General features: G+C 36.3%; 1 protein-coding gene across 15 annotated transcripts in view; it reads left to right on the top strand.

Moving 5' to 3' along the window:
• Positions 1 to 16,043, top strand: part of TENM2 (teneurin transmembrane protein 2) — a 3,817,113-nt gene that overhangs the window by 3,134,610 nt on the left and 666,460 nt on the right. The gene's annotated exons all lie outside the window — the stretch shown is intronic.

The following is a 16,043-nucleotide window of genomic DNA, read 5'->3' as shown; positions in this document are numbered from 1 at the left end:
CCGACCGGAGGGTTTGACCGAGTGGCTTAGTTAAATCTCTGTTTTCACCGTTTTGTAATTGAGATAGGCATCCGCAGCAGAAGCCGATTTTTCAGTCGGCTTCCTTTTGTTTAACATAGAAAGTACCTGTATTAATTTTGATGAATTAGAGCATGCAGCAAATTCAATTGAAAATAGATTTGTATAGTAAATGCATTTATACTGAATGATTTCTTCTCCGTTTTATTTAAGGAGAGAGATGAGAAAGATGATTTTGATCAGAATAGCACTTTGCATTACGTTAAATTCTAAACAGCTAACGGAAAGAGAAATAATCCAATTGATACTGCTTTTGAACTCCGGGACTTAAACCCTGGGAGACAGCTGGCATTTGAAATTTTTCTTCTAACTGAACTTCTGATGTGTTATAATAATTTTTCACCGGAGGTTTAAGCAAGGGTAGAGTTTGAGTCGAGCTGCCGGGGTTTGTTTGGCTTGGATCTTGTGGGTGAAGCGCTTCTTCTATCTCCTTAACCTGTGTCAGGTTGATGTTTCATAAATGGAGATTGAGTATTGTCCCAAATGAAATATGAAGTTAAAACATCAGGTTAGGGCATGTTGTAGAAAGGGATCCGATAAATAATTAGGATAACTGAATTATGACAGTTTGAAATGGGAGTTAACTCTGGTGGTGCTGTTGGATAAACCTTTTTGGATTCTAAGCGGTTCAATAATGGAGGGGCTGATTACCAGCCTCAAGTCGGAACTTTGCATCAGGATCCTAAATGTGGAATACATATGGATTTTCGCTGTGGATAGCTTTTAGGAATATGTCCCTTTTGTGTGCTGTGAATGAGAGTTGTGGATTATATTTAATGGCATTTCTCCTTTAAAGAGCTTTGGGGTGAAGCTGAAAAGGTTCATATCTATTTTAACATTGAACAAACATAATGCAATACACGCTAATCCCCCGTACTTGATTTCTGTTGCTACTTCTGTTGTTTTAAAGTTTTGATTATTTGTTTTTAACCTCAGTCTTTGCTGATTCTGTGTTCATTGCTTCTGCTGCTAAAATTTATTGCTGACATGAATAAACTGAGATTTGAGAAAGCAAAAAAGAAAAAAAAAAAAACCCACCTCTAGTCAGCCAAGTTTCTAATTAAGGATAACAGAAATTCAGATGATATCTAGGATTTTACCTAAAAGATAGCATAGAATGTTTCAATTCATTTTAAAATGTTTTTATGAGAAAATCTGAATATTGAAAGTACAAAGTTCTGTTTTAAAAATGCTCCTCTGGAATGATACAGACAAGGGTGACTTCAGTGCCTGTACTAGGTTTGGTCTGAGAAAGAACTGCTATGCTATGGCGTTGTTGATTTCAGCGGCCACGGATAGGAGGATATTTTATGTATATGTTTGGGGATAAGATTTTTTTCTTCCAAGTTTCCCAACCGGACTTGCTCCTCAATATCATACCCTGGCGTATCTCGTGTTTGCCAGACCATCTAAAGGCATCTTGTGGGTGCAGCCTGTGAATCCAATTTTATGAGGACATCAGAAACTGCTGAGTAGTGGGGAGTAAAGACCAAATGGACTATGGGTCTGATCATACTTCATCATCCAGAGATAATCTCCAGTGGAAGTTCCCTGGGAAGCCCCTGTTACAGGTGCGGGGAAACTTAATTTCTCCTCATGGTTAAAAAAATAAGGAAGGATGTGGACAAGGGAAAAAGACATTGCTGTCGAACATTTGATGTAACCGTGCTGGTGGTAGCACAGTGAGTTTTAAAATCATCACATGTAATTTTTTTTTCAACTTAAGAAACTTTGCAGAATCTTGAAGTAGCTTTTCTCAAATTCAAACTCGTTTTTTTTTTACATCGTTTTTTCTTGCATGAAATATTTTCTCTGACTCTAGTTATACCTAACTATTGAAGGCTGTTATTCTGCTGCTGATAATGGTGATTATTTCCTAAAGATGTGGCAAGCGTTGAAAAGATTGGCCAAAAGAAATATGTTGTCTGTATCATATGTGCTTTACTTTTATTTATGAAAATGACTTCTTCCAAGTGAGGTGATGATAAATTTGAAGTTGCAGCTTGGCTATTTGCGTCACCAAATAACTATCCTTTTCTTAGAGAACAAAATAGAACTAAAGTAAGCAGAAATAATTTCATTGTAAACTGGATTGTAGTTCAGCATGCACTTTTTAGGCAGATGCTAATCAAAACTGTCCTTACTCAAACTATTTGATTCATACAAATAGCATTTTTCTGAATTTTCCAGTAGATGTTGCTGGAGAGCAAAGAAAAGACCATTTTTTTTTTTTACAGGAAAAAAAGAAATGCAGTAGACTTATAAAAGCCAAGGAAAAAGATCCTTCTCCCCAAACTCTGCGGATAGCATTTTGCATAATTTGCTAATTAATGAATTATATTGAATCATTACCGTTTATGATGTTCTATAGAAAGCTATTAAAACTTGAGTTCGATTTTAAAATTATGAGATTGTTCTCTTTAGTCCCTATATATAATGTCTGTTTGCTGTTTTCCGTTTTTAAAAAATCAACTTAACTGCACATTACTATTCAGAACATTTCATCCCTGAATGCTAAAACCCTTTAACATGCAAATATGATGTCAGAGGAAGAACTGAAATAGAATACCCTGAGAAGAGTAATGATCAAACGCATTATAAAAATATGCACCAGTTGCCAACATGTAATGAAATATTAAGAAATTAAAAGCATGCAACCTCTAAAGTAATAGAATTTCATTGCTCTGAGACTGTTTTCCCACTGAATATTAAGTGCTTAATAGATCTACCCGTAAAAAACAATCGAAAACTTACATGATTTGTCACTGAAGTTCTTTCATTATATGATTTTGAAAAATTAGCCCAATAGGATTTTCCTCAGAATAGGAAATGTAATTAACATTGGATATTAAATGCCAGATTTCCAAAGCAAAAGCTATAAGGCTTGATGGAGAAAATAGGAATGCAGAGAGCAAACATAAGCGCTAGAAACTGAGGGCACCCACGCTGGAACTACTCTGCTTGTAATCACTGTGATAAAATGACAAAGACATCCCAGAGGAGCCCAGGAATCTAGTACCCAGACATGAACTGATGCAATTTCAGGACCAGTGACCTCTATCTATGGTAGTATTTATTTTTGGAAATGATCAATTAACTGATTTCAATAGTGAAAGAGAAGCGTATATGTTTTTTCCAATGAGAGGGGGCGATGAGTATTACAAAAGCACTTGCAGACAGGACAAGGGAGTAACCTATGGTGGAGAGCTTTTGTTTTTCTTACCTTAAGCAGACCTGGTTCTTTGCTGGTGGATTCTTCTTTGGCATAGAATCGCTTCTTTGTCAGTTTTCATTCCTGAGGTGTGAAATGCTCCATAGGATGTTTTGATTTAACACCCATTCATTTCTCTTCTCTGGGACGAAAAGGTTTATATTTAGAAGGCGTAAGTGTCAGCTACTTCTATTTTGTAATTAGCACTGTAAGTCCACTGGGATAAGGACGTTCTCCAGATTTTTTTTATTTTTATTTGATTCAAATACATTTTTTTGTACTTGACCCATAGTGGTGTTTTTTTTTTTTCTTCTGTCTTTAAATAAGGAAAGCTTTACAACTTGGTGGGAGATGTTACTTTCTAGTAAAGTTTATTTGCTGTTTGTCTCTTGTTCTCTTTTTTTTAATAGTAGCTATCAAGCACTGACTATATCCAAAGTACCATGAATTAAGTGTGCCAAATCGCACCCCTAACGACAACAAGAGGTATCTCTCCACTCACTGAGAACCTGATGAAGATACAAAATAGGAGCCAAACAGCCTCCTGGACTAAAAGTGCCAGGTCTTAACTGCCTCCCTTAGGAGAGAAGGGGAGAAAAGTTCACTCCAAGTTGAGAGGATCCTGAGGAGCGTGTCTTTGAATTAGGAGTAGAATATGAAAACACAAAATAATTCCCGTCAGCAAAATCAGTGTGGGCACAGGGCATGCATGCCAAAAAAGAATGACTGATGCTAGTATGATGGAGAGTCTTGAATGGCAAGCCAAGGTATTTGATAGCCACTGGAGAGAGGTGATCTGGCAACTTTTAGAGGAGTTCAGGCTCTGGCTGTGAACGGGGAAGTACTGGAAGAGCAGGTTCCACCACACAACGCACCCTTCCCAGAGATTCTGAAACATCTATCTACAGGGCACCCACTCTTCTGTTAAACTGCAGCCTTACGGAGGTACAGCTACCAGTAGTCTATATCTTTCCCTTGTAGCAATACTGTTGAGAACTCCTAGTCTAGAGGCTGGAAGCCCGTGAATAATCTGTTGCATTAGCCTAGACTTCAGCAGTAAGGAAACACCTTCCTATTATAATTATTGCAATTTCTTGTTTGTACTGCAGATGTCATGGCCTCATTAGATAGGGATTTTGTGTATATGCATTTGTTTTCATGTTTTCATAAGAAAAACCTTCACCATTCATCGGAGATAAGACCCATGGTTTAGAAGGTGTGATGTTCTCTCCATGCTATTACTGTATAATCAATTAGTTTTATGTTCATCTCTGGTTTCTTGACATTGATTACAATGGATTTTTATGATCTTTGAGGGTTTTCATCTCTCTAAAAAGTTATATACTTTATTTATTAGAATTAATTGCCTCTCTGAATTGCCCGTGTTGTCAGTTACTTTCTATAAACCTTGACTGACTTACCTTGAACTCTTTGACATCTAGTGTATTTGTCTGACTATTTGTATTAGCTGTGGAGACTAACTGTACAATGAAAGTGTATATGTGAGGATATATGCTGTTTTCTTTTCAACAGACTTCACAATGAGAAGGAGCAAAAATAATTATTAGTACAATTAAGTAAGTAGAGTGTCATACTTTTCCTCAGTAACACTGATTTTACCAGCCTATTCAAGTGGACACGGTCACCAACATCACCTCAAAACCAAACTACAGATGAGTGACTTTCCTTGTCCTCCAACCACTTTAATTTAATTTGTTCCATTTACTTTTCCAAGCTTTTCATCTTCCCACCATTTTAATACTGTCAGATGGGGGGCTGCCCATGACATTCACACTTGACATTATCAAACACAAAAGGCATCACTCATACACTTGACTGCATTACAATGCAAGGGAAAAAATAGATCCCAAAGGCTTAGAAATTATTGTCTTGTACCTTGAATGTAGGTGGTTTTTCTTTTCTGTTTCCTCCAGCCTGCCTCATTTGACTGTTTTGCTGCTGTGTGTTTGCAGACGGTTCTAAAAACCCTGCAAAAATCAGCACTCACAAAACCATAACATACACATTTTTATTTTCACTGGAGTTATGTGTCTTAGTATAATGGAAATTTACAATCATTATTATCTGTTATTTGTTAGGCACCAACCACATTTTGATGCAGATTCAAAGTTGCACCCCACCCCTGAGGTGCCTTCTCATCATTGACTTCAGTTCTTCTGACAGTTGTAGCCAAGCCTCATCCTGACTCACAGATCTGTGGTCACCGAAGTTCCTTTATTGTTGCTAGGCAAGCCAGAGATTTGCTGAAATCCACAGTAGCCCTAACCTTTGTGTGTGTGAGTCGGGGGATTTCTTAAAGTTAGTATAAATTTATCTGTACCTCCCTTTGCTTACTAGTCCGAGCCTGCTAGTCAAAGACAGTTTACCTCTCTGCTCCTATACGTAAGACAACACCTGTGACCTGAATAAGCAGCATCAGATTGTGGTGAATTGCTTCAGTCATATTACATCATGCATCGCAATTGCGTGTGCTGTAAAGCTCTGTAAAACAGCCAGCTACATGATATCCTGCAGGTTTAATATACTTCTGCAGCCTTGTACTTGGGAAGGATTTCTGTAATTGGAGACAATCGAGTAAGGAGAACTTTTTAAGCCATCGGAGGCCAAAATACAAGTTTTTGAGAAATGTGCCTTTATAGGCTTGAAACTGAATGGATTACAAATTTCTCTTAACTGGACAGAATCATAATTGCCTATAGAATTAGGTCCTGATTATCCAGGGTTTGAATTTCCAGCATGGGGATTATCCAGATTTCTTCCTTGACTCCCCTGTCTTTTTCCTAGCTACCTGATGTGAACTGTTTCTCTAATTGTTGGCACCTCTGCTAATGCTATGCAAGGGCAAATTTGAGCAGTAAAATCCAAACTAGTGACTTATCATTCAGAAGAGGTAATTGGGTAGAAAAACCTGGTTTCTGTAACTATTCACTAAAGTTGACTGGATAAATTTAAATTTGGGGGGGACATCTTTCTATTTACAAACTATGGTTTACTATAGCTGCTTATATATCAATATCTTACCACCTGTTTAAGGAGCAGAAAAGTACATCAATGATGCCAAATAATGCTTTCATTGTATTGGCTATAACATTTCTCTCCCCTCTCACCGGAACAGCCACCATTCTTAATTAGCTAGTTGGGAATTCAACGTTGCTGGAATTTTACTACAAGACCACACAGATCAAGCAAGCATAGCTTCTACAGTGGGTCAGGGTTCTGATTAGCATGTTCCTCTAGGATTAAGTACAAAAGTAAGCTATTACTGCCCAAATCCCAATTACTTATCCTCTGCCATTCTCATTTTTGTCATTAACTGGGTGCTGGTCAGTCCTTGATAAGTTATTTATTTTTAGGATTTGACCCACTGAAAGCCTCTTAGATGCCACAAGGAGGCTGAAATGGTGAAAGAACAGGAGGTGGAGCTGACCTTGCCAGAAATGTTGTTACCGTGGAATAGGACAGGAGTCACCAGACCACCTTCCAAGTCTGCAGAACAGGGAGCAGGATTCTGTCTACTGAATATTACTACAGAATCAAAGTAGTAAGGGTGAGGCTGGGTGCAATGGTTCACCTGTAATCCCAGCACTTTGGGAGGCCGAGGTGGGTGGATTGCTCGAGGCCAGGAATTGAGATGACCCTGGCCAAAGTGGTAAAACCTCATCTTTACAAAAAACACAAAAATTACTGGGCATGGTGGCACAAGCCTGTAATACCAGGTACTCAGGAGGCTGAGGCATGAGAATTGCTTGAACCTTGGAGGTGGAGGTTGCGGTGAGCGGAGATCACACCTCTGCACTCCAGCTTGGGAAACAGTGCAAAACCCTGTCTCGAAAAAACAAAGCAAAAAAAACCCTTGATTTCCTCTCATACTCAGGTAAATCATTTGTAGCTTGGACATTTTCAAAATCCTGTGGTTATATCTGCTGCTTTGTACCAGTGTCTCATCAAATAATGCACTCTTTTATCCTATTTGGCAAACATATTTATTAATAATCGGTAGCAGTTTGAGGTGCTTAATTCAAATTCTCAAGCTATTTCTGTTTCTAAATGTATAACATAAGTAATAAATATATACAATATAATATATATGCTCTATAATATATACTATATAATATAATTGACACAATATGCTAAAAGACAAAAAGTGGTATTGCTCCAGTGGCACTTTTAAAAATATCCTTTTGTCACTAGATTAAAACTGAACCTGTTACAAAGAAACCTACTTGAAATTGTTGAACGTTCAGGTGCAATTGATGATGTAGCGTAATGAACAGTAGTTTTCAATCCCTATTTTAAATGAAAATTTAAACAGTAATATAGTACATAAAACTGAAAATGAAAGAAAACTGTTAGAAGATTCATTAACAAATCTAGTCATATGTTCTGTACGTAGAAGATTCCACTTAGCATTTGTATTTGTGTTTACATTTATATATACACGTATATACACACATATGTACATATAGAGAATATATGCATATGCATATATCTTTATCGATATCTATTTCCAGAGAGAGACAGAAAGAGAATAAATGGGTGTATTCCTAATAAGATACAGTGTGAGTACATTCCTAATAAAATAGTGTGTTTTTTTTTCCAGCTGATGTTATTAATTTCCCACAATCTGACACACAGTATGCTAGGTACCAGGGACGCCAAAATGAAAAAGACACAATTCTTAAGGAGCTTATGATCTAATCTGAAATTAGATATCATTTTCATGTTGAATTTTCAGTTGTGGATATATTTAGTAATCAAAGACATCGAGAGAGGAAAAAAATGGAAGTACTACAAAGCCACCGGAGCCCACACTAGGCTGCCTATCCATGTTACATGCCCTGCCTCATTAGGAGGAGAGTTGGAAAATCAATACAGGCAGGTATGATTTTGGGGGAGAAGATTCTCATATAATCTTGTCCCAACTAAACATAAATCTGGCTTTATTGAAAAAGCAGACCAGGGTTTCTGAATTCTCCGTTATCACTTAACTGTTGATGCAGGCCACAAACCAAAGATAGGATCAGTTTGTCTGATACTCTTCTCTGAGTTCTGCACATCATTAATCCAAGCAAAGAACATGAGGGCGAGTGTTATCAACCCGCTTAGTATTAAACATTGACAAATAACATTTTGTTTGAAAAGGTATGTAATTGAGCTATGTTTTTAAATGAAATAGGCTAATGTGACAAAAATCCTTTTATTCTCGATCTATATGGCATTTATGATATATATGTTATATGTGTTTATAATCACATATCCTATGTGATTTATATACACACACACATAGTCTCTAGAGGTCAGTAGAATATAAGAAATGGGCAAAAATTCATGTCTAGATGAGCCCCAGAGATCCTGGAGACCATTTTTCAAATGGTGAAATGATGATAGTCGACTAATGACATTAGGAACTGAAATCATTAATCAGTGTTAACAAAAAAGTCATGTCATTCTTGTTCCTGAAATGAATCTAATCTATTTGTTTTAAGCAAATTTCAGATAAATGAACATTTACATGGCAAGAACCTTTACAGAAACTAAGCTGTAATTACTTTATTATGGTTTATTATAACAGGCCGTGATTCTCCAGAAGCTTTTTTGAGGATTTTTAAAAAATGCTAGCAGAACAAAAAGGTAATTTGTTTTTAAACACTTGACTATTACATCCAAAACACTATTTCTATTTTAGCTGCCAATTCAGTCCCCTTGACTCTTAGAAATGAATTATTTCATGATTTATATGTTGCAGTTTTATTTCTTCTTATGAACTACATGTCGCTGATGTTGGAAAATGTATTAGAAAAATTGTGATTTATTTTATATATTAAGCTAAAATTGTTGATAGTCCAGCACTTGCTGCACAGTTGAGCATGTTTCCCAAGTTTTTCTCTGGAACATTTGTGCACAAAAAATATAGAAAATGACATAATGTAGCTATGAACTATTTCATAGTGGAGTTGTCAATGCCTCTTACACAGCATTTTATGCAAGAAAAAACAGCACAGCAGGGATTCAGATTTCATTCAAATTTGGGGATAAATGATTATCTTTTAAGTTGAGATTGCATTCCTTGGCTTAGAACTTAATATGCCTTGCACACATTAATATCACTCACACCTGGAACTAATCTATCAATAAGCTATTCCCATATTTGTTTACTAGCGTGGATTGCATTCTTAGTTCAATTTCCTCCAGGATAAATCCTACACCAGGTATTGCAGCATAAGTACTTGAAGGTGAGTAGTCAGAAATAAAACAATAGGAGTTGATGGGGGCCTGTGGAGCTGTGAAAAGGCACTGTTAGTACACACACACACCCCAAACCTACCTTAAAACAAAACAAAACCTAATAAACATTTTTAAAGAATAACCATATGGAGAATTTAGAAGAACTTTAGGTTTATAGCAGCAAGAGGTTCCCAGTAGATATTCTGTAAATATTGATGGAGCACTTACAATGTATAATCTAGCAATTATTAAATCAGGAAGATATGCTGTGTTTCCTGTCCTTAAGGAATTCAGTATCTCCTCTGCCTCTGAGCCGCTACCTGTGCGCTCCCAGACTTCTGCATTTTCCATTCCGTCCCTCCAGGACTCCTTTCAGTCTTTCTGGCTTTCCTAACTATGGCTTTGCAGATGCTCATCTTTAACACTGCAGTTTGCCCCTGGCTAAATACTATCCATCTTTAGGCAGAAGTTTAAATGTCACCTCCTCCAAGAAGCTTTTCTCGACTACTCCTCCTTAAGTTTAAATTAGGGGCTCCCACTCTGTGATGCTATAACAATGCACTTACCTTATTCTAACATTATTCTCTCTCTCTCTCTCTCTCTCTCTCTCTCTCTCTCTCTCTGTCTCTCTCTCTCTCTCTCTCTCTCTCTCTCTCTCTCTCTCTATATATATATATATATATATATATATATATATAAAACTATATATGTATAACACTGTATCTATATATCTGTCTCTCTCTCTCCATATATATATATAACTGCTGGTTTAATTGTCCATAGTCTACTGCTGGAGATTCTTGACTACAAGTCATCCATGTTTTTGGCATTTTGAACAAAAAATTGGATAAGATGCACACACAAAGCAATGAAAGAATGATGCAGTGAAAACCTAGATTTATTGAAACAAAAGTACACTCCACAAAGTGGGAGCTGGCTCCAGCAAGTGATTCAGGAGCATTGGTTACAGAATTTTCTGGGATCTAAATACTCTACAGGATTCCTGTTGGTTACTTGGTTACAACCTATGTAAATGAAGACTTGGCCCACAACCAATCTGATTGGTTGCAGTAAGTGACCAATCAGAGGCTGAAGTGAAGTTACAAAGTTACACTTTATGCAAATAAAGACTTGGTTTATTTGTCTGATTGGTTGGAGGAAGTGACCAATCAGAGGCATTTTTCATTTTTCAGCTGTGAGGTGTGGAAGGGGGAGGTGCAAAAGGAGTAGCCATTGATCCTTTTGATATCTGGAGATGAAGAGTTGGGATTTTTCTTTTGATTCAGTTCTAGGAAGTCAGCATGAATCAGCCTTAGGTTCTCTGCCTCCAGACCCTATTCTCCTGTCTCACACCTAAGCTTTTAAACTCACTGAGGACAGGAACCATGTTTGTCTAGCTTATCTGCTGCTGTATCACTGATGCTCAGAAAAATGTCTGGCAGCATAATGTTAATTTTGTCAATAACTCTTGAATGAATGTGCAAATATGTAAATACTTACAGTGTATGGATTAAAGGAAGATATTCACCTCCAAAAGACCACAAATAATTAACCTCTGTGTTTGTTTCCAAGTCTTAGTCTAGGGCAGGTTCAAAGTGTCCTAGGGCATCATCCTTCCGCCTCTATTTTCTACCCTGAATTAGATCCAGATCCTTCATCCCCGGAATAGAGTTGTTATTTTAGTTGGAGGAAGACGTACACTCTTTAGATGTGTTCCTCTTTGTCTCTGATCATGTAATTTACGATGAAAGGTAGACTTGTTTGGAGGGTAATCGAAAAGTGGTGACCACCTCTCTCCACTCTAGTGATGGTTACAAGATTTCGAACCTTGGATATCAGAACTGATTAAATAGACGATGGACTCCGAGCACTGTGATCATGAATACAGATTGTCTATTGAATGTCAGACATTTTAATAGGAACTGGAGATTCAGAAATGATGTTGCAGAGTAAATATATACTAACTTATTTTTAGTTAAGTCTGTGCACCATGTCAGTTTATGTGAAGATATTGTCCTCCCACATTTCTCTGCTTCTTTTCCAAACTTCTGGTGAAAATTTAAGAACTTATAAATCAAAATATTTTCCTGTAATGTTTTATTTCTATATTACACAAAGACAAACAACCTTAGAGTCATGTTAGAAGTTATTATATAATAGAATACAAATGTTAATCAAATAATAAAATTTTTATTTTAATTATACAGTCAGCTTTTTGTATCTTTGAGTTCTACCTTTATGAATTCAACTAACCGCAAATTGATAATACTTAAGAATAATAAAAAGCAGGCCAGGCACAATGAGTTGCTTGGTAATTCCAGCATTTTGGGAGGCCAAGGCAGGTGGATCACTTGAGTCTAGGAGTTTTGAGACCACTTTGGGAAATATGGAGAAACCTCATCCCTACAAAAAATAAATAAATTAGCTGGTCATGGTGACACACACCTGTAATTTCAGCTACTGGAGAAGTTGAGGCCAGAGGATTGCTTGAGTCCAGGAGGTTAAGGTTGCAGTGAGTGCCACAACACTCCAGCCTGGGTGACAGAGCAAGACTGTCTCAAAACAAAACAAACAAATAAACAAAAAACACAAAGTAACAGTGTAATAATAAAAATAATACAAATAAAAAACAAGGTGACATAACAACTATTTACATAGCATTTACGTTATATTAGGTATTACAAACAATCTAGAGACTATGTAAAATATATGGGAGGAAGTACGTAGGTTATACGCAAATACTGCCCCAGTTTAATTGAGGGACTCCAGCATCTGTGAATTTTGGCATCCATGGGGGTCCTGGAACCAAGCCCCACAGATACGGAGTGATGACTCTACTAACAGACATGAAAGGCTGGTCAGTTAACTGTTCCCCTGACAATAGGATTAAATAATGTTAAATGATTTCAGTGTGTAACTGTAATTTCTGTTTTAATTTTAGATTTATTCTCTTTCCTTTAATCTTTGGTTCCCTTAGGATGGTAGCAGACTGTTCATTTCTGTCTCACTCTTTCCTTCTCCAGAGCATCCTGTTGAATTCACTGTCTCTTATGTGCAAACTCTTTATATCCAGGATAGTTCATTATATTTCTCCTCGAATAAGAAAACGTTTTTAGGGAAAAAGGTAATTTAAATAAATGAAATGTACTTGCCATGAGCAAATATATTCTATTTGTAGAGAATTATAACCACGTTATAACAATCACAGTATCCCTCATTTCCAAAGCATTCTGGAATGAGTAATAATCAATATCAGAGTAAAGAAAGAATTTTTCTTCGATTAAGTTAGATGATTTTTTATTCCCACAAAAATATATACGTTGTTAAAAAATAGACCTTTGACTTTTAACTCGGGTTTATTTTTCAATTTGGAAAGTGCTTGTAGGTTTGTTAATGTTAAATTGGTAATTGTTGGGCTCTGAGGGGGTGCAGCATCTTCAGTCTGAGCTTATTACAGTGTAAAATATGGATTGCCTTTACCCTAATGGCCTCTGAATCCTATTACCATCCCATTAGAGAGTGTGAGATTTTAGTAATTCTGTTGTTGTTTCCAGTGGGCAGTTAATATAATGGGGAAGGGCAGGGGTTAATTCAATTCATCTCTTTTAATACTCGTAACTCCGACTCCCTTATCACTCACTGGTTTCACTAGGGTTTTTCCCCTTTCTTTCTATATCTTTAAGGTCCAACATATTTCTATATGCCTCCCCAGCTAAAAGAGTTTGGGGGAGTATTTTGATGATTCTGGAGTTTAAATAGAATTTTCAATATTAGCTTTTCATAAACTGAAGATAAACAAATAAGGTAGTATGTCCGCTTGTTGTGAAACAGCCTGTTGCTCAGAAAGGTTTTCAGTGACTGTCCTTGTGCCAAGAATAGTATTGAAATGGCTCTTCAATCAAGATCATTTATAAGGCCTTTTGGAAGGAGAAGCATGATACCAGTGGGTTGGATCAATGCAGGCTAGTGTTCTGGGTATAATGTTTCCATGTGTTCCTGGAGACAGCTGTGTCCTGGGTGCTGGTGGTGCTAGAGAGAAGAATTGGAAAAGATTTCAAAGTAATAGAAATTAGATTCCTTTAAAGAGAAGTTTACTAGCAATAGTTAATTCCCTACATCGCCGACATACTCAGTAGATGTACATGTCTGATTATGTATCCATGATTTTATTCATGAAATTTGTTTTTAGCTAATACAGCTTTTTTCAGAATAAATACGAACATCAGATTACTTCTCAGTATGTCAAAACAAATTAGTTTCCCACAGTGATGCAGTGAAAGGTGTAACTATTTTCCCTTTTTATATGTCAGAAAGCATTACTGGGACTGGGAAATTCCTCCTTTTCCCCCCTTAGCCCGTGAGCCTGGGGGTTTGCAAAGGTTTGCTTTAATTCACAAGCATGTTCACCTAGAGCTCCGGCACCTCCCTCTACTGCCATTAGTGGGAATCACATGCTGAGATTCAAAGAGGCAACCACACTCAGAAAAGACTGGGAATGGCAGGAGGTGATCAGACCATTTCAATCTGTTGAAAGTGAATGATATTCCCAGGGCTCATTGTTCACCTTCTCAGAGAATTAAGTTTCCATATGTTTCATCATAAATGACATAAGTGTGCAACATAACTGCAATATGCAAACGTCCACTGGATGATGTAGTGGAAAACCGGATTGGAGAGGAATTCTTGTCTTCATATTTAAAATATCTTGATTGTCCACCTGGTTATAGCCAATAGACTAAGCCTGCTGACAGTGCTTAGGTCTATATAGAATAGTTTGTGTATCTGCATTGAATATTCATACATCACATTTCTCTTTAATTTCAGGTATCACTTATATTTCTACTCAGACTGCGAGAGCATTTCTTTGTCTCCATCAGTTGGGTGTGTGGAGTGAAATTCATTTTAGAATGTAATTATGTAGTGACCATTACAATTAGTTTTCATCCAAATGAATTGATATGAATAAGCATTGTTAAGGGATATTATTTCCTTTCAATATTTAGTTACAGACTACTTTTCAAATCAATTTCTGTTCCCACAATCACTTGGGGAGCTCGAACAAAACAACAACAAAAGAAATAAAATCTACTGTAAGTATATACTAATGTAATAATCTTAAAAAAAAACAGCACATATACACAAGACCATTAGCAGAAAATTACTGAACTCATGGAAATGACACATAGATAGAACCTATGTAGAATTACTGTTTTGCAAAGGACAATATGAAGGATTCTGGTTACTCAACAACTGGAGTGTGGCTTTCTGTTTTTCATTCATGATTGGACCCTATTTGATTCATCTTGTCTGTTCTTGGAACTTTCCTTCAGATCTCCAAGAAATATAAAAATCAGATGACAGGCTGGGCATGGTGGCTCACTCCTGTAATCCTAGCATTTTGGGAGGCTGAGGCGGGCAGATCCCTTAAGGTCAGGAATTAGAGACCAGCCTGGCTAAACCCTGTGTCTGTGAAAAAATACAGAAAATTATCTAGCTCTGTTGGCACGTGCATATAATCCCAGGTACTTGGGAGGCTGAGGCATGAGAATCACTCGTACCTGGGAGGTGGGATTTATAGCAAGTTGAGAGTGTGCCACTGCATGCCAGCCTGAGCGACAAAGAGAGGTTGTCTCAAAAAAAAAAAAATTTTTTTTGGATGATACTAATGTTTCCATTAGAAAATTTGGTGAGGGTTTTTTTCCCATTGTCACAAAGCCACACAACCTGTTATGTGTTGTCTCTGTGCAGTGTTCCCTTAATGCATGATATACAAATTATTTAACAATTGTTGAATATTATCAAACTAGTAATGAAATTTGACTCTGCATAAGACTAATAGTTTTATTTTTTTAAACATATCAGAATTCAAACATAAGTGTGAATTGTGTAGAACACACAAGAATCCTGAGAACCACATCATATACCATATTGCAACCAAAGCTTTTGTGGAAATATTATTCAATAAGTTTATGACAGCAATTGAAATTAACATATTTTTAAAATATGTATTTTAAACTGTAGAATAGCCTTTTCAGAAAATTTGGAAACTTTAGGAAATGATTGAAAAAAATGAAAATTATTCATAATCCCATCCAAGTTTGTTTATTTTTAACCCATTTAAACAGGTGAATATGTTAAAAATAAAGATTTTGTTTCTTGCATTTATTCTTATACAGTGGATTCTCTTATGCATTAAGTAGGACTCAAAAACATTACATTAATATTCTATCAATGTGTATGCCTTACAAATATCATACACTTAAAAAATAACTTTTATTAACTCTTTAATTATAAAACTAATATATTTATTAAAAAATTTAGAAACAATATACAAACAAAAGTAAAATTATTTTTGAAGTGTTACTGTTAAAAGATAAAACCTTGAATAATTTGATGTATCATTTTATCACACTGGTCTATGTAAAAAGTAATAATAGTAATTATTTTGTTTGATTTATGTTTTAGTTATTCTGCTTATCTCTCAATTTACTTACCACTGAATTTTCTG

The sequence above is a fragment of the Saimiri boliviensis genome, chromosome 20, assembly GCF_048565385.1.
Source record: "Saimiri boliviensis isolate mSaiBol1 chromosome 20, mSaiBol1.pri, whole genome shotgun sequence".
Classification (NCBI taxonomy): domain Eukaryota; kingdom Metazoa; phylum Chordata; class Mammalia; order Primates; family Cebidae; genus Saimiri; species Saimiri boliviensis.
Note: the sequence above shows the minus strand (reverse complement) of the source record. Positions and strands in the feature narration are given on the sequence as shown.